The sequence below is a fragment of the Mesoplodon densirostris genome, chromosome 17 (genome assembly GCF_025265405.1).
Source record: "Mesoplodon densirostris isolate mMesDen1 chromosome 17, mMesDen1 primary haplotype, whole genome shotgun sequence".
Classification (NCBI taxonomy): domain Eukaryota; kingdom Metazoa; phylum Chordata; class Mammalia; order Artiodactyla; family Ziphiidae; genus Mesoplodon; species Mesoplodon densirostris.
In genome coordinates this window covers 51393521-51416235 of record NC_082677.1, presented here as the reverse complement: position 1 = coordinate 51416235, position 22715 = coordinate 51393521, and positions in this window count along the sequence as shown.

Here is a 22715-nt window from a genome sequence, read left to right as displayed (position 1 = left end):
AGTGGTTGAGAGTCCGCCTGCCGATGCAGGGGATACGGGTTCGTGCCCCGGTCTGGGAGGATCCCATATGCCGCGGAGCGGCTGGGCCCATGAGCCATGGCCGCTGGGCCTGCGCATCCGGAGCCTGTGCTCCGCAACGGGAGAGGCCACAACAGTGAGAGGCCCGCATACCGCAAAAAGAAAAAAAAAAAAATTTTCTTGTTTAAAATAGTAGTTCTCAGTTAGGGGCAATTTTGTTCCCAGAGGACGTTTGGCAAAGTCTGGGGACATTGTAGATTGTCAAGACTGGGGTGGGTGGAGCTATTGGCCTCTAGTGGGTGGAGCCCAAAGACGGGGCTAAGTATTCTACAATACACAGGACAGCCCCACAGCAAAGTATTATCACAACATGATTCAAATTGTCAACAGTACTGAGGTTGAGAAAACCTGGTCTAAGATATCCCAATGTCTCAGCTATTGCATTAAAGCTAGAGTTTAGATTTTTAAATATTGAAAATATTCAGGTGAGATTCCTAAATATCCACCTTCTTCTACCCACAGAAAAACTGGACATAACTTTTAAGGCATTTTAGTCCAAATACTATTGACATATGGAGAATTTTTTTGTGAAAGAGGATGATCCAAATGAAATAGAAATATATGTCTGCTCTTCCTTCAAAGTGATTTTTTAATTATGAGAATGAAGCTGAAAATTTGAAACCTTACTTTTATGAAGCATCTTTTCATTAAAAAATAATCTAGGGAATTCTCTGTTTTAGGGCTTCTTTTAAAGTCAAAAAGATCAGGCAAATACAGAAAGGAAACAGAATTTATTTCCTTTTTCTTTCAAAGTGCAGTGCTTCTACCTCTTTAAACAAATTCATGCTGTGTAAAGACTGACAATTGAATCCTTTTATCTGATCTCTGAGTATTAGATCACTTGAAATTTAAGAAAATGTAAGTTACATTGACTCTTAGAGAAACAGCCTATATCATAGGAAAACACACACACGTACACACACATATGAATCAACAAAGGAATAAAACACCCTCAACTCAGGCCTTTTAGGAAAAGTAGATATAGATATAGATGATATAGATATATTTGCAAACCAAACATAAAATACTCTCCTAGACATTATTCCACCGAGCATCCAAGTTGTGTCAAATGTTCCATTTCTAACTCTTAAGTCAAGTTATGGGAGGGGAGTGTAAAAGCACTTTAGTGAAGAAAACCAGTGATCGCAATGCACCAAAGTTAAGCGGTAGCGAGGTTATCACTCCGTGAAAAATCACATAAACATTTCACATATAAAATATTATTCATCAGGGCAAAACCCTCTAAGGGGTTGAGAGATAACGAAGGTGTCACAAAACCTTTTTTTCTTTGAAAAGAAAAAAATATATTCCACAACTGAGATGGAATTTGTGGTCATGTAGTAGGTAAGAGATGAATATAATTGAGAAGAAAATTAGCAAACCTTAAATATCTGGTTCTGCAATATCATTACCCATAAACTTGCCCTTTTTCCACCCTCTTTTCCCCAAAGACTAATGTCCCATATCTGAACTGCAGGAGATGTGTGCTTTTTAACAGCTAAATCAACAAGGTTTCACATGAGTAGTGCTCTGTGGTGTGGTTGACTGATTTCATGAAAAACTAATCATGTATTCATCATTGAGATCAAACACTTCCCAAGTAATTATCATCCAAACCCAATCTGATAGGACCTGAAAAAGTGGCACTGCTGATATAATCAGAGGCTGATCAGAATAGTTCTCTTAGCTTTTGTAAACCGTGGGTTGGAAAGCACGAAACTGAAATTGTGTTTTATAACTAAAAAAGGTAAAGTTGGCAGCTGCAATCAGTTATTTCAATCAGTCATAACAAGTTTAGCTTGCCTGGTTATTTACTGGAACATACATTTAAAAATTGACTTTTCATATATGGAACATTCAAAAATATATAATAAAAGAAAAATGCGAAGAAGTTTCTGAGTTAAAGTATGAGCCCTTTGTACACCCAATATAAAATAGTGTCGTGTCACTTCCATAGTTTTCTTATTTTGAGCTGTAGTATTATTCTTTTTGATAAGGAGCTATTATTATTTGAATTATATGTCATTACAAAATGATTGCTTTCAGAAAATCTTACTTTCACTTTATGTCTGTGATTATAAATTTAGATGAAAATAAACAATGTAGGACATTTAAATGCTTTACAAAGTACTTCCACACATATTACCATTAATACTTCTTATGTGTTAAGTAATATAAGTGCTGTTCATGTGTTATGTCATTTAATTTTCAGACAGTTTGATGAGAGAGGTCAGGTTATAACCCCCACTTACAAATGAGGAAACCAAGTCATAGAGAGGCTGTGTCTTGTTCAAGGTCACTGATAATAAGTGGCAGAGATGGGACATGATCCCAGCCCAGTGAGTTGCAGACTAAAGCAGGCCCCCTTGACCATGATTCTGTAGTGCCTCTCTGGTAGCCATTTGATCATAGGGTAACAGCATTTTGCTATTTATTTATTTATTTGTTTGTTTGTTTCTTTTAAAATGGGCAAGGGATTTTTTTTATTCTATTCTATTTTATTTTATTTTAAACATCTTTATTGGAGTATAATTGCTTTACAATAGTGTGTTAGTTTCTGCTTTATAACAAAGTGAATCAGTTATACATACACATATGTCCCCATATCTCTTCCCTCTTGCATCTCCCTCCCTCCCACCCTCCCTGTCCCACCCCTCTAGGTGGTCACAAAGCACCGAGCTAATCTCCCTGTGCTATGCTGCTGCTTCCCACTAGCTATCTATTTTACGTTTGGTAGTGTATATATGTCCATGCCACTCTCTCACTTTGTCCCAGCTTACCCTTCCCCCTCCCCATATCCTCAAGTCCATCCTCTAGTAGATCTGTGTCTATATTCCCATCTTGCCCCTAGGTTCTTCAGGACCATTTTTTTCTTTTTTTTTTTTGATTCCATATATATGTATTAGCATATGGTATTTGCTTTTCTCTTTCTCACTTACTTCACTCTGTATGACAGTCTCTAGGTCCAACCACCTCACTACAAATAACTCAATTTCATTTCTTTTTATGGCTGAGTAATATTCCATTGTATATATGTGCCACATATTCTTTATCCATTCATCTGTTGATGGACACTTAGGTTGCTTCCATGTCCTGGCTATTGTAAATAGAGCTGCAATGAACATTGTGGTACATGACTCTTTTTGAATTATGGTTTTCTCAGGGTATATGCCCAGTAGTGGGATTGCTGGGTTGTATGTTAGTTCTATTTTTAGTTTTTTAAGAAACCTCCATACTGTTCTCCATAGTGGCTGTATCAATTTACATTCCCACCAACAGTGCAAGAGGGTTCCCTTTTCTCCACACCCTCTCCAGCATTTATTGTTTGTAGAGATTTTGATGATGGCCATTCTGACCGGTGTGAGATGATATCTCATTGTAGTTTTGATTTGCATTTCTCTAATGATTAGTGATGTTGAGCATTCTTTCATGTGTTTGTTGGCAATCTATATATCTTCTTTGGAGAAATGTCTATTTAGGTCTTCTGCCCGTTTTTGGATTGGGTTGTTTGTTTTTTTCATATTGAGCTGCATGAGCTGCTTGTAAATTTTGGAGATTAATCTTTTGTCAGTTGCTTCATTTGCAAATATTTTCTCCCATTCTGAGGGTTGTCTTTTCATCTTATTTATGGTTTCCTTTGCTGTGAAAAAGCTTTTAAGTTTCATTAGGTCCCATTTGTTTATTTTTGCTTTTATTTCCATTTCTCTAGGAGGTGGGTCAAAAGGGATCTTGCTGTGATTTATGTCATAGAGTGTTCTGCCTATGTTTTCCTCTAAGAGTTTGATAGTGTCTGGCCTTACATTTAGGTCTTTAATCCATTTGAGTTTATTTTTGTGTATGGTGTTAGGGAGTGTTCTAATTTCATTCTTTTACATGTAGCTGTCCAGTTTTCCCAGCACCACTTATTGAAGAGGCTGTCTTTTCTCCACTGTATATTCTTGCCTCCTTTATCAAAGATAAGGTGACCATATGTGCGTGGATTTCTCTCTGGGCTTTCTATCCTGTTCCATTGATCTATATTTCTGTTTTGGTGCCAGTACCATACTGTCTTGATTACTGTAGCTTTGTAGTATAGTCTGAAGTCAGGGAGCCTGATTCCTCCAGCTCCGTTTTTCTTTCTCAATATTGCTTTGGCTATTCGAGGTCTTTTGTGTTTCCATATAAATTGTGAAATTTTTTGTTCTGTGAAAAATGCCACTGGTAGTTTGATAGGGATTGCACTGAATCTGTAGATTGCTTTGGGTAGTATAGTCATTTTCACAATGTTGATTCTTCCAATCCAAGAACATGGTATATCTCTCCATCTATTTGTATCATCTTTAATTTCTTTCATCAGTGTCTTATAACTTTCTGCATACAGAAAGTTAGGAAGGTCTGTCTCCTTAGGTAGGTTTATCCTAGATATTTTATTCTTTTTGTTGCAATGTTAAATGGGAGTGTTTTCTTATTTTCACTTTTAGGTTTTTCATCATTAGTGTATAGGAATGCAAGAGATTCCTGTGCATTAATTTTGTATCCTGCTACTTTACCAAATTCATTGATTAGCTCTAGCAGTTTTCTTGTAGCATCTTTAGGATTCTCTATGTATAGTATCATGTCATCTGCAAACAGTGACAGCTTTACTTCTTCTTTTCTGATTTGGATTCCTTTTATTTCTTTTTCTTCTCTGATTGCTGGGGCTAAAACTTCCAAAACTATGTTGAATAATAGTGGTGAGAGTTCTCAACCTTGTCTTGTTCCTGATCTTAGTGGAAATGGTTTCAATTTTTCACCACTGAGGACGATGTTGGCTGTGGGTTTGTCATATATGGCCTTTATTTTGTTGAGGAAAGTTCCCTCTATGCCTAATTTCTGGAGAGTTTTTATCATAAATGGGTGTTGAATTTTGTTGAAAGCTTTCTCGGTAACAGCATGTTAAAAAGAACTTTATATATGCCAGGGGTTGAGCTGTTTGTGTTATATGTATGGCTGTTGGACCTCGCTGAAGCTCACACTTTTAGTTTTTGAAATGGTGATAATAATCTCTATTTTTAGAGTTGAACAAATAAAGTTAAAGTAGGTCAAAGCTGTACCACTGCACCTACAAAGAGCAGGGAGCTTTGTTAATTCATTTGTCCTGAGTCCAACAGCCAGCAAACAAAGTGTTTATTTTATAAGTTGGACTCCAGATATAAGCCTGAGATGTTGGCAGAGCTGCTGTCACAGTTACTCCATTTTTTGTATGTGCAAAGAAATATCACCAAACCTCAGGGAGTGGGAGACTGCCCTTTCCAATAGATCATGCCACCTTCTGGAAAAACATGCATAACCTGAAGTTCAACAAATCAAGTCACATGATTTTTTTCATAATATAAGTAATTGGTTTTGTAAATCTAAATATTCACAATTTGTAATTTCTAATATGTGCACCCACTGCTCATATTTTATCCATATTTTATGAGTTTCTATTCATGGTTCAAGATTAAATGAATTTCCTTAACCTAGAAAGTTTACTTCATTATCCATTTTCATTTTCTTTCATTTATCATTACAGAACATGAATCAAACTACTCCATATTGCCATATTGGTTATTTAATTCATTTATCAAATTTGGGAGTGTTAATTAAACATCTACTATGTGCCAGACACATGGAAAGTATCATATATTTTTTACAAAATTGGAGTGTGTAGAATTGGGAGTTCTTTTTAATAGTCAAACTCATAGAAGCAGAGAGTAAAATAGTGGTTGTCAGGGGTGGGGGAGGAAGAAATGGGGAGCTGTTGGTCAAGGGACACAAAGTTTCAGTTATACAAGATGAATAAGTTCTGGAGGTTTGACATAGAGCATGGTGACAGTAGTGAACAATATTATGTTATAACAAATGAATTTATTTACAAAACAGAAATAGACTGACAGACATAGAAAAGAAACTTATGGTTACCAAAGGGGAAGTGGAGAGAGGGATAAATTGGAGTATGGGATGAACAGATGCACACCACTATATGCAAAACAGAAAAACAACAAGGACCTAACTGTATAGCACAGGGAACTATATTCAATATCTTGTAATAACCTATAATAGAAAAGAATCTGAAAAAAAATATGTGTATAACTAAATCACTTTGCTGTACACCTGAAAATAACACAATATTGTAAGTCAACTATCTTCAATTAAAAAAAATTATGTTGTGTACTTGAAATTTGCTAGGGTGTTCTCACAGTGTGTACACACACATACACGTACACACATGGTAACTATGTAAACCAATGGATATATTAATTACCTTGATTGTGGAAATTGTCTCACAACGTATACGTATACCTTAAATGTATATAATTTTTATTTGTAAGTTATACCTCAATAAAGATGGGTGAAAAAAGAATAAACCTCTCGACCAAAGTGAAGTTGTACTCACTTAGGTGAGATTAAAAAAAAAACAAACAACTAGTTGGAAAGTCATCCCATTAGCAAAGACAAATATATTTTCTCTATGTTTCACTTGTTTCAAATTTATTGATAGAAAATCACTTATTCACAAATCTTTGAAGAGTCACAACTGACAAATGGAAACATATGCATTCACTTCCAAAGTCCTTTATACTCAAGCTGGGCTCCGTGAGATGGGATTGATTCCACACATTTCACATTTAGGTCTCCTTTTAACCAACAGATATTTTTGCCTCTTCACAAAATAAACCAGCTACTAACTGAGAAAGTCCTTTTTTGGTAGCATTATTTGTTAATGGCTGTCATCCATGTAGCTCAAAGAGCTCACTGATTCATCCACCAGTTAGACTGGCAAACACTCTTCCTTTTGCAGGCAGGACTTATACATTTGCTCCATGGTTTAAGGCCCTAATTGGCTTTCAGTTGAATAGAAAAGTTCTTCCTGAGACTATATTATATAAGTGTGCCTAGAAGTATATTCATATCCCTCAGAGGCAACATTGATATTGATTTTTCGATTTTGATAAACATGTTTAATGCATAGCAATGATGTTAATATATTATTAGCAAAAAGTACCACTTAGAATACTACCCCTCAAATATTTCTGAGCATAAAGTGATTGATATTAATTAGTTAAAATAATTTAAATTGCCATTACAGAGTGTATATTTTAAAAGTGCCCTTTTTCATTTTAATTTTAGATGTGTAAGTATGCCTTTTAAATTCCAAATTTCCCCAGATTTCTTTTTAGATGGTTATTTGTATGTTTCAAAATATCTGAAAATTGGGCTTCTCTGGTGGCACAGTGGTTAAGAATCTGCCTGCCAAAGCAGGGGACATGGGTTTGAGCCCTGGTCCAGGAAGATCCCACATGCCACAGAGCAACTAAGCCCGTGCACCACAACTACTGAGCCCATGCTCTAAAGCCCTTGAGCCACAAATACTGAGCCTGCAAGCCACAACTACTGAAGCCCGTGCACCTACAACCCATGCTCCTCAACAAGAAAAACCCCTGCAATGAGAAGCCCACGCACTGCAACGAAGAGTAGCCCCCGCTAGCCGCAGCTAGAGAAAGCCCATTCACAGCAACGAAGACCCAACACAGCCAAAAATAGAATAAATAAAATAAATAAATTTATATAAAAAATATCTGAAAACAGTTCAGACCTTATTAAAGGTCTAAGTATTATCATTACTTTCAATAGATGATGTGATGTAGTGATTGTTACTTAACAGACCAGTACATCTAATGGGTAGCAGTAGTTGGTTTTATCCACACACATTCACTCCTCCTAACCACTATTTGATTGTCCAGTAACGTACACTGTTATCATGATGATGAACATAGGGAACCCAAAGAGAAACAGCGAATATATTTGTAACTAAGAAAATACAAGAAAACTTACTCTTGTGATCATAGACCATCTTAAAGAATAGTTTCAGAGGTATACATGTGGAAGAGTAACTTTACCTAAATTGTCCAAGTGTTTGACCTCTGAAATAATGGAACTGTATTTTAATATTTGAAAATGATATCTATAAACAAAGGGAATATTATGTTAGATGAGAAATTTTTATATACATGATATGGTGGCCAGTTTATACTGGAGACATTGCAAAGTGAAAGCACCAGATTGTAGTTTTGAAAATGACTCAGTGGATCACTGCCATTTTTGTTTAACCTACAAAAGAAGAAAAGTCGATGAATTTCTAAAGCATTTGTGATGATAATTACATGAATCAATCCCTTTCCTTTCCATTGGGCTTTGGAATACTGCAGATATTTTGTGTAACTTCACCGTTGTATTATTCTCATCCATTCACCTAAAAAGTGACATTCTCCTTGCTTAATACAACACTCACCAATGTGTGAAGATAAAATGGTTGTTAGAACTCTCATCCCCTTTGTATCAAGAGATTATACACCGAAGTATATTTGCAAAGAGGAGCAATGTATAAACCTCTACAGACTGGTATGGGGATGCAGTTATTTGTGCTGTGTACATATGGCTTTGTAAATGTCTCATCTGTTTAATTCTTTTGAATTACAACACACGGCTTTGACTTCTTTCAATTTGCTCTCTAGCGTTTACTTTTTGCTAGAAATCATTTAACATTGTAGCTCTAGTTATGGTAGAATAGCTGTGTTTTCTCTGTGGTGTTCCCAAGTGTTCTCTTTCATTACAGACATCTGCATAACTGAACACACAAGAGATTGGTCCAGTCTGTGGGGACCAACTACAAGTAAAAATAAGACAAACAACAAGGAAAGATTTAAAATCCTCATATGTCAGAAGGTATACAAGTGGTAGATTATTCTCTGGGGTATGAAGAAAAGCTCTCCAAGAAATATACATGACTACAAGAAGGCAGTGCGGGGTGGCAAGGGGAGAATCCCATGGATTCTTGCCTTGCAAACTGGAAGAACCCTAATGCAAAACACAAACAGCAAAACAGGTTTGTATTACAAAGACAAAATACATAGAAAAAGGGAAAAGGGGCAGGATGGCTGAGACCAAATGGTAAAAACACATGAGGCAGCCATGAAAGAAGCTTTAGAAATATTGAAGTAATAGAAGGTGCAAAGAAGCAATCGGCAAAGAAAAACAGAAGCATCACAGTGCCCGCATCTTCTTTGAATCTCTAAACTAGAGCATCACCCAAATGGCATAAGAAGGTAACTAGAGGTTTCCACTTTGATTTTGCAGAAGTAGTTTTTGCCCTATTAATTAATTCATTAATTTTAAAATTATTTTTATACTTTTAAAAAAATGATTTCTCAGTGTTTCACTATAAACTAAAGTATATGGAAAAAATTTAAGCAAAACTAAATTTCTTCTAGCAAATAGTGAGAAAATTTCAAGCCAATGAATATTCAACTCTAATTATCTGATGGCATTTTAGTTGAAACTATGGAGATTTTTACTTTTCATGCATGCCAGTTGGGGATATTCAGATCATTCCATTTATGGGATAAATTAGGTTTTAGCCCATGTGAAATAGGATGTGAGGATACTTTAAAGCTTAACCATAGTGGTTTTGCAGAACTTCTCAGGGAGGGCTTTTCAGGCTGGGATCTTCTGTCCACTGGGGCTTCCTTACCCATTTATTTACCACCATTGAAAACTGTATCTTAATTTAAAAGCTGTCATTACAAACTGGAAAACAAGATGAATAAATTAACCCATCAATACATACTGCCAGACACAGCAGAAGATTTGAAGGCCTATGTAAAATAAATAGAAACAGGGAAGTCCACATGACACTGGGAAGAGTTCACTATTCTTCAGAGCTATTGAAAAGAAATCCATATAAATCATACGTATTCATAGTAAAAACCACATATGCTGTATTTGGTACTCACTAGAGTAAAGCTGAACAGTCAACTGAATTGCTTTCACATCTGATTTTAGCCCTGGCTTGCCAAAACACAAATCAAAAACACCCCACCCTGAAATATATACATGTGTGTGTATATATGTGTGTGTATATATATATGTATATATATATATATATATATATATATATATATATATAAATTATATAGCTTTTAGCTGCCTTTTCTTTTAAGCAGTAGGTACCACAGTAACTTAAATATGACCTACTGATAAAAATAGGAAGTTGTCTTTTCAGAAGTTATGACCTCTGGCTTTAGTTTTACATTAATTTCAGTAGGCACAGACCTAGGATAACATCCTTTGCCAAGGGAACCTTAATTCAAAACCTTCAATATTTTTATATCATCTACACTCAAAATCATGGTCTTTCACTGGTGTGCATTATTTAATATCTTAATTTATATCATCTGTGACTAAGAGACTTAGAAATGGCTTAACTTAGTTTGCTCAATATCGGACTCTACTGAGAGCTAGTGTTTTGACTTCACGTTTTAGGGAAGACAAAGAAATTCAGACTTGGGCAAGACAAAGTAGAACATTCCCTTTCAGCGTCTGCTTTTTCTATTTATTTCATTTCTGTAAGAGTGGAGATAGTGCCAGTTTTCAGGAATGCATTTTGTGGGGCACTGGAATTTCATTTTATTAAGATTTTACATAGCTCTTGGTATCTGCAATGTGTTTTACAGTCATCTATTGGTAATTAGTTACTTAATTAGATTCTGATGATACAAAAGCTTTTCCACTGGAGCCACTCTGCTTCCCAAATGATCATTCCTGAAAAGATGGCATATGAAATAGAAATTATATCAAGTTCTTTAATACGTATCGGAACCAGAAAAAGCTTCTTCTTGAAAATAATAGTTTATGACCTATAACCATTTCAAATGATCTGAAAAATATGACAAAATGGTGCCTATTGACAGTTTGATCATAATCCCATCATTTTCCAGGTCACAAATTGAACCTCAAACCCACTTTGTATTATTTTTCATTTTATTTAAATCAAAGACTGTTGTAGGACACCAAGCTCTATCTAACTGTTATCCTATGTTTTTTAAGTAACTATCTACTTTTTTTAAACATGTCTATATTAGGTTATTTTTCCAAAATCACTTTTCCACATTTCACAGGTAGAAAAACTGAGGCCTAATTGGCTGAAATCCTGTACCACCTAGTCATTCATGTGTTAAAAAGGAGAGGCTAAAATTTTAGATTCCCTCATCACAATTCATAAGTGAATAAACATGGTTTTGGCCCTAAACAAAGGAAGTGTTCTGGGTGTCCTAACAAAGATATGGTAGCAAGCTTGCTTTTTTTTTTTTTTTTTTTTTCAAACTGTTAACATCTCTGTTTGATTAACTTAATTTGCAGACCTAAGGATGGGAAGGATTTACACAGGGAGCAACTATAGCTGGGCAGGTTAGAATTCAGACATTTTCTATGAATATACAAAACAGAAGAAGGGACCACAATTCCCTGACACTTTTCAGGGCCCCAATAAGAGCACTCAGTCTTTGAATAGCCAAGTTGGCCTTGTGTGTATGCAAGAGGTAGGACCCAGACATCAGGATTCTTATTCTTTTTCAACTTTTTAATTCTGAACTTCAACCACTTCTGTTGCTGTGGAGGCCAGCAGTATTTGATGCACTCAGTAGTCTGGGCTCTGCCCTGCCTGGCACAGAAATGAAAGGGTAGTGCTAGTTTTCCACACACCTTCACCACACCTGCCCCACCATGCTCCACCTCAACCCACCATATTGGCTTTTGGTACCAAGAACTGTTTATTGTTTACCTCCTATGTGCCAGCTGGTCAATGCTAGATCGACGTTCCTTAACTCCTTTGTGGTCAGCTGGCTTCGCCTACTCTTCTTGCTTTCAGTGGGATAAGAAGCTGGCAGGGCTATTGATCATTCACTTGGGTTTATTCATCAAAGGGCTCTTGCTTGAATTTTCTCTTAGGTAATGCTGGAGGGAAGGCTTGGTCCACTCAGGGTCCTTGGAGTCATGGGAGGTGAGGTGAGCAGTGCAATTATAAGAAGAGACCGGGCTTCCCTGGTGGCGCAGTGGTTGAGAGTCCGCCTGCCGATGCGGGGACACAGGTTCGTGCACCATTCCGGGAAGATCCCACATGCCGCGGAGCGGCTGGGCCCGTGAGCCATGGCCGCTGAACCTGAGCATCCAGAGCCTGTGCTCCACAACGGGAGAGGCCACAATAGTGAGAGGCCCGCGTACCACAAAAAAAAAAAAAAAAAAAAAAAAGAAGAGACCATCCTAAGCACCAGGCTACATTGCCATAGAAATAAATACACATTCATCTCCATCACCAAGCTGCTGGTACACCAGAGCAGGTCTGTGAGCCTGGAGCTGGACAGACCAGGGAATGAATTGAGGTGCTGCTACTTTCTAGCTGAGTGACCTCGGGCGAGAGTCATATAAACTTTCGAGCCTCAACTTTATTATCTCTAAATGAGGCTAGAACTATCTGTGTTGAAGGTGTTTGTGAGCATTAAATTAGATAATCTATGTTAGATTCAATATCTCTTACACTGTGAGAGCTCAGTAAATTAGGGAGCTATTATTTTTTCCATGTTGTCTGTCTCATTTTTAGATTCTGAGGTCTTTAAATGCAGGGACCATGTATGTGCTTTCTTTTATTCTCCCGAGTCTAGCAAGTTGAGAGCAGAATGGCTTCCCAATGAATGTTTATTCAATGAGCGGAGTTATTTACCCAGAAGAGTAGCGGCCAAGAGGTCATATCCTTGTTTGGCTTAAGAGCACACAAGATGCCAAGCTTCTGATGCTTATTCTATAATGGCTGTTCTTTTTGTTTATTTTTGGGTTTGTAGGAAGAGCAATTAGACACTCATAACATGTTTTTTGGACCGTTGCTGCTTTCTGTTGAGTCGCAGAACGAAAATGTTCGTTTTCACAGATACTGCAAGCTCTTAAAATGATGTGATATATTGTGTGTCACAGAATCGGGCTTTAAGGTTTGCCTTGTTTTGTTTTTAAAGAATAGGTACTTATCAAGGGAAAAAAATGGGCTTTTTGAAGACTTTCCAAAGTCTCTGAAATAGATATAGTGGAGGCACTCCCACCTTTTCATATAATCTTCTGGTAATCTTAGAGGGTTGAGCTGGGCTGGGGGCTACAGGAGTCTACCCCAGCATGTCACTATAGATACTGAGGCTGTATGTATGTGGATGTATTGGAAAAGCAACACACACACACACACACACACACACACACACACACACACACACATCACAGGCATTCACAGCATCAGTTCTTCCTCAGTTTCTTTAGTAAGGAATCCATTATGTTTCCCTACAGTGGACAAACGCTCTCAGGGATAGTCGATATGTTACTGTTGTGTCAAGGGAAAAGTCAATCATAATTAGCTTTACTTTGTGTGGAGCAATTGTTTGTCATATGTGTGAAAGCAAGAGAAAAGGGGGCCTTAGTAACAACTGACTAAATCTGGGAAGTTAGTCAACAAGACAGTGGAGAATTTAAGAATCACAGCAAGTTGCTTCCTCTGGGCGGGTGAAAATGACCATTTTTCTGGAGTCCATCTCCATACATCGTGCGGCTAATTGATATACTCCTATTTCATGGTTGGGTGTGTGAGACCGAGCCAGCCGGTACAGGGGTGGACATCTCTCTCACTATGAGTAAGGCTCTCCTCTCTTTGAAGTGAGGCAATGTTCAATGCTGGACCCCAGCTGCAGCTACGCAGCCCTGGGAGATGTGCTGGTGGTGCTCGTCTATAGCACTCAGCTCTGGGAAAGCTCCAGGCCGCCGTCATGGCCCAGAGGGTGAGCCCAGACTGTTCCAATCTGTGCAGCAGCCTCCTAAAACCTGACTATGCAGCTCCACTGTCTGGTGAAAAGCCAGCAGATGACTTGTCCCCCCATGGAGCAGACAGTGCCAAGAATGCCCTGGGCTCCACAAGCCCTGCTGAGGAAGGGGCTGAGCAGCTTGGCAAGGGGCTCTCTGGTGAGTGGGGTTTGGAGGGGTGACAGCATAATCACGCAGGCATGGAAACTGCAGCATGACGTTCAACATAGTCTTTAAGCTGGTGCTTATCATAGTCAGGGTGGAAGCTCTGTTTTTGGAGACGATGAAAGATGCAAAGTTTCATTGAATGCCTTTAAGTGCCAGGCACGGTGCTAGGTACTGTGTTAGGTACACCAGAGCAGAGGGGCCTCGAAGGGCCTGCTTGGGAGGGAGAGCATAACAGCTTGTGTGGTTTCAGTCACAAACCATAGACAAAGCGACCCACGGTTTTCACATACAGCAGGAGGCACGCGAGCAGTGCCAGGGGTTTATATGGCAAAGTGCACTCGTGTGTTGATTATGAAAGATGATCCGCAGCTGAGATCCCACCATCAATTCTCGGTGAGGGGCTTGTCTCTTGTTTAAGAGTATTTAGATGTGGATTGCCAGTGGCAATCCTAGAAAATAAAGTGACCTGGAGGAATAGTGATTCAACAGAAATTTATAGGTTGGGTTCTTTTTTTTTTTTCCCCACACACACACTGTATTTTATTTTTACAAGAGTTAAATAAACTGACACCAAGCCTTGTAAATGGATGACTGCAACAAAAGCAACAATGATTGCAATTACCAAACACGAAACACACTCATACTATGTCATAATATTGACATTCAGTCCAGGAATCCTCCACTGTAACAGCTCCTTTACTTTGCAGTGAAAATTGATTTGTATGTTTTTTGCCTCTGAGTTCTTGTGGAATTTTTTTTTATTCAAACAGAAAGTCTCAAAAATTATAATCATCCTCATCAGTTCACTCAGTCTATAGGCTGGGTTCTAATTCTGCCCTGTAATGCACTTTCTGCTCTTGTCTCCAGCTCAGAAGAGGGAGATGTCCACAAACTCTTCAGGGGAGGCAGAATTTGTGGGATTTAAAAGCAGCCAAGGGGTCATCCCTTCTTCTCTGAAATAAGGACCATGAAAATCTCCACCTCACAGTGGGCTGTGAGTATCAGAGAGGGAATGTATGCCAAGTGCTAAGCACAATGCTTGATACATTTTAAGTGGTCAATAAATGGTAACTATTTAAATTTTTAAAATTGTAGGCATAAGTTTTGGACATGCAAAAACCTGGCTCCAATCCCAGCTTTGGTCTTCACTGGTTGTATGATCCTGACTAGTTCCCTCTCTAAGTGTTGGCTTCATAATCTATAACATGGGAATAATATTAGTACACATTTCATAGAGGTATGACAAGGATTAAATAGATATAAAATCATGAATAAATGGGAAAAATAACAGCATATATCACATAATAAGATTGTAAGGACTAAAAAGATATAAAATGTGAGAGGGTGTGGCATATTGTGAGCATCCAATAAAGAGTAACTACTATTAACTAGTTACCCTATAGAAATTAGCTTCAGAAACCACTTGCTTAGTCCATGAGCTGCTGTTGCGGGAAGTGATGTCTTGTAGGGCCATAATGATGCTTTTTATGGACATTAGCATTCGTGGGTATGGAGAGATGTAACATAAGACTCAGTACTCTGAGACTCTTCGTTGCTAGTTTGATCACAGAGACACACCTCTGTGTGACCATAAGGGCATTGGTTGACCTTCTTGTGCCTTAAGGCATGTAGACATACAGCTTCTGCCTGGCTTCAAAAGCTCATCGCTTACATGGCCCTTTTGAAGTTGGTTGTATATTCTACAGAGTGCACAGTGTGGCCAGAGGCAAATCTGGCTCTTGTTTAAAAAGAGAAAAAAGTCAAGCTAGCATATTGGTTGCTGATCACGTGAACTCAACAAAGCACTCTCATGTTTGTCAGTAAACCCATGTGTGTGTGCAGGTGTATATATGTCCATATATAAGTTATGTACAAAGATGTGTATACATGTGCACACACACATAAATGTGTATAAAACATATGCACACAAGCATATGTCTGTGGAAACTGTTCCAGTAAATGCAATTAACAAAGACTGTAATTCTTCACTTGTCAAGAAGTGTATGTATAGTAGTTTGAGAATGCAAAATATATCCATACCTGGTAAAAAATAATTTGCAGTGGTACTTCTTTAAACAAATTTAAAGTTATGTATATGAAAAGAAAGATCATTCTAAACTATTTTAAGTCTTCAGAGCACAATCCTTCATGATCTTGAAGAACACTAGGATTTATTTTGTGCACATCCACACGAAGTAAAATGCAGAACTGAATTATCATCTGTATTATAGGACCTAAACTCATTTTCCCCACAAAACATAGAAAATATTGTTGCAAAAATCAATCTTAGGGCACCAAGTCCTAGATTACTATATTTTTTAAAAATTATGGCTACATGGTAAAATATACACTTGAAAAGAGAAATAGTAATATTTGTTTATTTTGCTCTATGAGTGTCAAATATTCAGATCATTTTGTAGACCAAATATGGAGTAATTTGATGAATGTTTTTTTCCATCCAGATATTTCAGTGTTTAATTTTCATCCAAGTGTATAGAGATACATCACCTAAGGGATGTGATGAGAAATAGATTTATTTTTTCAAGTCATGAACATTTTGTAACTATTAGGAAATGTTCCAAAATTTTCTTTTCTTTTTATATGTTTTTAAATAGATAAAGGGAACAATGAAAAAAAACACTGTTCTTTGAGTATGCAGAAACATATTAGAATTCTTCTTTTCAATAAGAGCACAGAGAAGCGTTCTTTGTTGTACTAGTTTCAGCCTGATTTTTGCCTTAAATTTAGAAAATGTGTATATGCAGCAAGCAGCTATTTGCATGGGCAAGGGAGAGTATCTATTGCTAAAATACACTTTTTGAGCCTATTTTTTCTAGTTATTCACGTGCAAATCACTTTTAGTAACCGTGTTGATTTCAGATTTTCATTATTGAAAGCAACACAATGACTTCAGAATGTCCGTGATATTTTTTTAACCCCCGTGGAAGAACCATTGGCAGTGGGAAGGGCCCGAAGATGTTACTCCCCAAAGATTTTAGCAGAGAAACGTTCCCTCATAATGGGGTTATGATGGAACTACTAAGACACCACCTCAGTAATTTACTGAAGTTTAGCTTTAGAAAAAGCTGTTTCTTTCATGTACAAAGCTAGCAATTCACAGGTCCCGGATGACATGTATTTTTGTTGTTGTTGGAAGCTTTCAAAGATATGGCATTTGGAAATTCCTTAATTAAATTTAAGATTTTAGTCAGACAGTGGCTTCTCTTTGTAACCAGAATGTATTTATTTGGCAGTTGCTTTATTTAGTGACGCTCATTTCATACTGTGAATAACCAACAAAACTCAAATATGTTAGCGCTCCAATAGCTTGTTTTTCTTTTGAAAAGAGAAAGCAAAGAAATCAGGTTTATGGAGAATGGCCAAATTGAAACCTATTTGGAAGCACCATTCCTATTTGCTCAGCTAAACACTTTTGTGTTTTATTTTGAATGAAGGAGTACATAGATAGATAGCTCCAAGTTCGAAACACACATTAGGATATGTGTCTATAAAAACACATTACACAATCAGCATTCACAGAGGGCTGCCAGCTCCCGAAGACTTGCATGCCCATGGGTCATCCCTGGGGGACAGACTGCATATAAATACCAACTGCCCGTTCACAGTTTGTGTAAATATAAAGTCTGTTAGGCCAAGATAACAAGTATATAGTGTGACACGGCAGTACCTGCCTACGTACGTGTAGACCTCAGGATAGCTAGTGCTTGACATTATTTTACTGCTCACTAAAGCAGCATGCTATGTGCACACAGATTGGCGAATGAACAATAGCTGTAAAGAATGTGGGGTAAGAAGAACTGAACAGCAGCAGTAAAGACTTCCCAGGAGGCCATGCAGGAAAGAAAGGACTGTATGAAGTCTGTGTAACTTGGACATCCAGCATTAATGAGAAAAGGAAGAGAGCTTTGGCCCCAGCATCTAATAGGATTTGGTTCATAGTAGGTGCTCAGTAAATATTTGTTGAAAAAGGGACAAAGCCTATTGCTTCTACTTCCTCTGACTCAATCTTCGCACTCTTCTTTTCTTCCTGGTTGCTGTCAGTAATCCAATTCACACATTATCTCTTTTGAGGGTAATTAAAATAGCCTCCCACTTGCTTTTCTTTAGATCATTGTAGTCTGTCGACTGAAAAAAACTGCACAGCATGAGAGTTGTGACTAAAGTTTTATTTGGGGCAAAATGAGGCCTATAGCCCAGGAGACAGCATTTCAGAAAGCTCTGAGAAACTGCTCCAAAGACGTGGGGGGAAGGTCAGTGTTATACATGACTTTAGTGAAGGGGGGACGTGCAGTCAAGCACACTTGTTGGCAGAGGCTTGCTGCCAGTCACAAGGAGCTGATGTCACTGTTAATGACTTTAGTGCTTTTCTAGAGATGAGGAGATGCAAGAATTCGGCTCATAAAATCTTCTCCTGAAAATAGCTAACTATCTCAAGGCCTGTTCTGCTAGTTTTTCACAGAGTGCCTCATTCCTGATCTCCACCCTGAACTCCTTTCACGGAGTGTGGAAGGTCAGTGGCTGCAGTGGCCAGCGACTTCATCCTTGTAGAGGCAGATGGCAAGAGACAATTTTTAGTTGGCAAGTCCAGCGCAGGCCTCCAGCATCTATTCCCAAATGATCCTTCCAACTGTTGCCTACCTCCCTCCCCCTCCTTAAGTTTAAGAGAAATTATTTCCTAAACATTTTTCATGCCATCCCACTTCCCACTTCCCTTTACCCCTTTCTCCGCACCCCCCCCCCCCGGAGGTCAGCCCTACCACATTTCCACACTGTGTCTTTGGAGGCACATTGTAAAGACCAGTGTTTCCATTTGTACATCTTTCTTCCCGCTAAGAGTCATCTCTCCCTCCTAGACACTCAAAAACACTTTATGTGACTCTCTCTTGGAGACACTGTTTGCTTTCTGATTTGTAACGTTACCAAATGCAAGTTCGTGCGCCCAACGAATGGTGAAGCCAAACAAACCGAAACATCGGAGTTTGGAGCAGCGAAAGGTTTACTGAAGGGCCATGCAGGAGGAACAAGTGGCTCATTCTCAAAAATCCCTTAACTCCTTCACACCTGAAACTAACACAACATTGTTAATCAACTATACTCCAACATAATGTAAAAAGTTAAAAAAAAAAATCCCCAAACTCCTCAACGGGTTTCAGCAAAGCATTTTTAAAGGCCAGATGAGGGAGGGGGCGTGCTAGGGTATGTGACCAGCTCCTGCGCAATTCTCTGATTGGTTGATGGTGAGATAACAGGGTGGTGTCACAGGGGTTAATGTTATCAATCCTTGGGCTCCAGAAGGCCTGGGGGCTACCTGCTCATGGTCATCCAGTAGTTGATTTCTTCCATTTGGTAGTGGTTTTTAGCATCTGAAAAACTCAGGAAATATTCGTGAGATACTGTTACCTGGGTACTTCAGAGAGGAGCTACAGCAGAGGATATGGGGGAGGGATCTGTCCCAGGAAGGCCCCTTAGGGTCCTACTCGGTGATAGTAATACAGGTCTACCTGTTTATATGAGGGTCTTATGCTTTCCCTTCATCAGCTATTTCTTTAAGGGTTGGAGTTCATAACTTATTCATTTTTGCGGCCCACATGAAACTCTTTCATAAGTTTCCTTTGTCCGTATAGGCCAGTCAGTATTTCTTTATAGTCTCATCCCATCCTGTGCTTCTGATTTGTTCCTTTTATCATAATTAAAATTGTAGAAATAATAGAATAATTTGCTTTTAATGCCATCTGTCTTGCAAGAAGGTAAGCTCCACAAGGGCTTATGTTCACAGCCATATCCCAAGTCCCTGGTCCAGTGTCTTGTCCTTACCAGACATTCAATGAATAAGTGTAGAGATAGGCAGATAGATAGGTAGATAGATAGATGATAGGTCGATCTATCGATCAGGGACAAACACACTCATACACCTATGCCTTTATGTGGTCATACTGCTCTGCCCTCCAAAAGACCATAATCCAGAGAGCAAGGATGGAAAATTGTCAGATAATATTTGTATCTGATTTTTCACATCCAGTCACTGTGTGGTAGACACTTTTGTAGTAGTGCTTCTTTTCTATGGTACACACTGTCCCTTGACCACACTGTTTATTCCCACTGCATTATTCCCCTGAATCTGTATCTCCCATCAGGACTTCTCTTGAATTCCAGAGATCCACCTGCTTTCTGGACATCTTCACTTAGATATCCCATGGCAGAGACTGGTTAATATTGCACTAAGTCATTTCATTTCCTTCTTTCTCCTGGTTATATCTCCAGACCACATTTCCCAGCCATTTCTGTAATTACGTGTAGCCATGTTTGGTTAATAGAATTTTGATGAAAGTTATGTGCACATTTGTAGCTCTAGCTTATAAACCTACATTTACCTTCCATTCTCTACCCCCCCCATCTGCCTGCCAGATGTTGAAGATCCAACAGAGAACTGTTTGGCCCTAGGGCGTGACTCGACCACATGGAGCAGAGACATAGTATCCCCACTAATTGGGCTTAACCAAGTAAGACATAGTTCTATTTATTAAGCTATTGAAATTTTGAGGTTGTTTATTATAGCAGTAGACCAAACCTGTCTAATATGTATTTTCCCATAAATATGTCTTCTGACATCCCATATCTATGTTAGCGTCCTTTTACCTTTGCTCAGATAGAATGCTATGAGTTCACCAAAGTATGTTTTTTCTCATCTCTTATTCCTCATCAGTCAACATCCCTTGTTTTATATTTAAAGTTTTATTGGAGTAACATCCCTTGTTCTTTATTCCTATTCTTACTGTTTTAGTTCAGATTGTCATCCTTTCTTGATAATCTATTAAAGTAGCATCCTGAGAGATCTTTCTGCTTTCTGTCTTGCCTACCTCCCATCTGCTCTCCATTTTGTCTACCATCTTTCTCTTGAAAACATTGACCTGATCCTATAACTCTCTTATATGAACTTTTAAAATTTTAATTAAATTAAAATATCTTTAGCACGTCATCCATTGAGGCCACATCATAATCCATCCATTCCCTAACCATCTTTTACCTACATTTCTAATGTCATAACTCAGGCTCTAAAACAAAAACAAAAACAACAGCAATAAAAAAAAAACAGAGGTGTACTTTTCTCCTAACATAGTACATTTTCCCACACTTTTGATTCTTTGCATCAAATATTTACTTAGCTAAAATGCCCTTTCCTTCCATCTCCTGTTTGACACAATTTCATTCTCTTAGTAAGTCTCAATTAAGTAATCACCTGTTCTCTTTTTTCTAACCTTTCATACTGAGTTAACTGCTCTCTCCTCTTCACTCTCATGGCACTTTGATGATAACTTTCTTGTGGTGTTTATTCCTTTGGATTTCAGTTATATCTGTCTCCCAATTGATTGTGAGACTCTAGAGGGCAAGAAATTGATCTATTTATCTTTGGGCACTCTGTGACTACTCCGGTGGGTGGCAACAAAGAAAACAGTCAAAAAAGCTTAGTTGAATAATTTTTTTTTTTTTTTTTTTTTTGCGGTACGTGGGCCTCTCACTGTTGTGGCCTCTCCCGTTGCGGAGCACAGGCTCCAGATGCACAGGCTCAGTGCCCATGGCTCACGGGCCCAGCCACTCTGCGGCATGTGGGATCCTCCTGGACCGGGGCACGAACCCGTGTCCCCTGCATCGGCAGGTGGACTCTCAACCACTGCTCCACCAGGGAAGCCCTTGAATAAATGTTTAACTATCAAATAATTCACCATCAAAGAAAAATGTGGCCTTATTTTTCACTGTGGGACTAGCTGAACAAGAATGGGTAACTCCTTCCCATCCTGCAAATAGCTAAGATAATAAAGACTGATCTCTTTCAGTAATAATGATTATTGACATTTAATAAATGGTTATTATGTGCTAAGCACTGTGCTAAATCTTTCCGTGCTCCATCTGGCTTAATCCTTGCACTGGCTCTATGAAGTTGATATCATTATTTCCTTTTAGAGTATGTATTAGTTTCAGTTGGTGTACGGTTACGAACAAAGAACAGATGTGAGAAAAGTAGCCTTTTACAGGAGCTACTGAAGAAGGTACAATTGATTTTGCCCCCACAGTGACAAACCACTTGAAAATTTCCTAAGGTCTTTCTCAACTATACCAAAGCTTTATGTAAACATTATGAATATATATAGGGTAATATAGAACCTGGAAAATTCCATTCAAAATTATTTTAAGATAAATTTTTGTCTTCTCTAGATATTTATGAGGTCCCTCTGATATCTGCAGAGACTACTAGGTGCCTAGGAAATCTTTGAACAACCATCAGGCATCTTAAGAGCATTAAAAAAAGACAAGTGCATTGCTCTGGGATGTTTGAGTACACTAGAAACCCTCTGGATCCCACATTTTGGGGTAGAGTTTCAAAGGTAAGAAACAGTAGGCTATCAGGCAAGAGTTGAAGACCACTGAAACTCATTCACATGCTTCAGATTTTGACAACATTCATTGACTATTCATTCTTCTGTATCCAAATATTGCCCGATCTAAACTACATCAATTGTGTATAATGTGTATATGGTTAATGAATATTTTGTAACAATCAAAGACAGACAAGTGGGATTGACATATATACACTAATATGTATAAAATGGATAACTAATAAGAACCTGCTGTATAAAAAAATAAATTCAAAAAATTCAAAAAAAAAAAAGATAAGTGGAAGTCTTTCTGCCATTCAATGGAACATTAAAAAAAAACAACTATTGCTGTCAGCTTAATCAGGTATCACTTGTGCTAGCTCTGTGGACCAGGGCATAGTTGCTTTG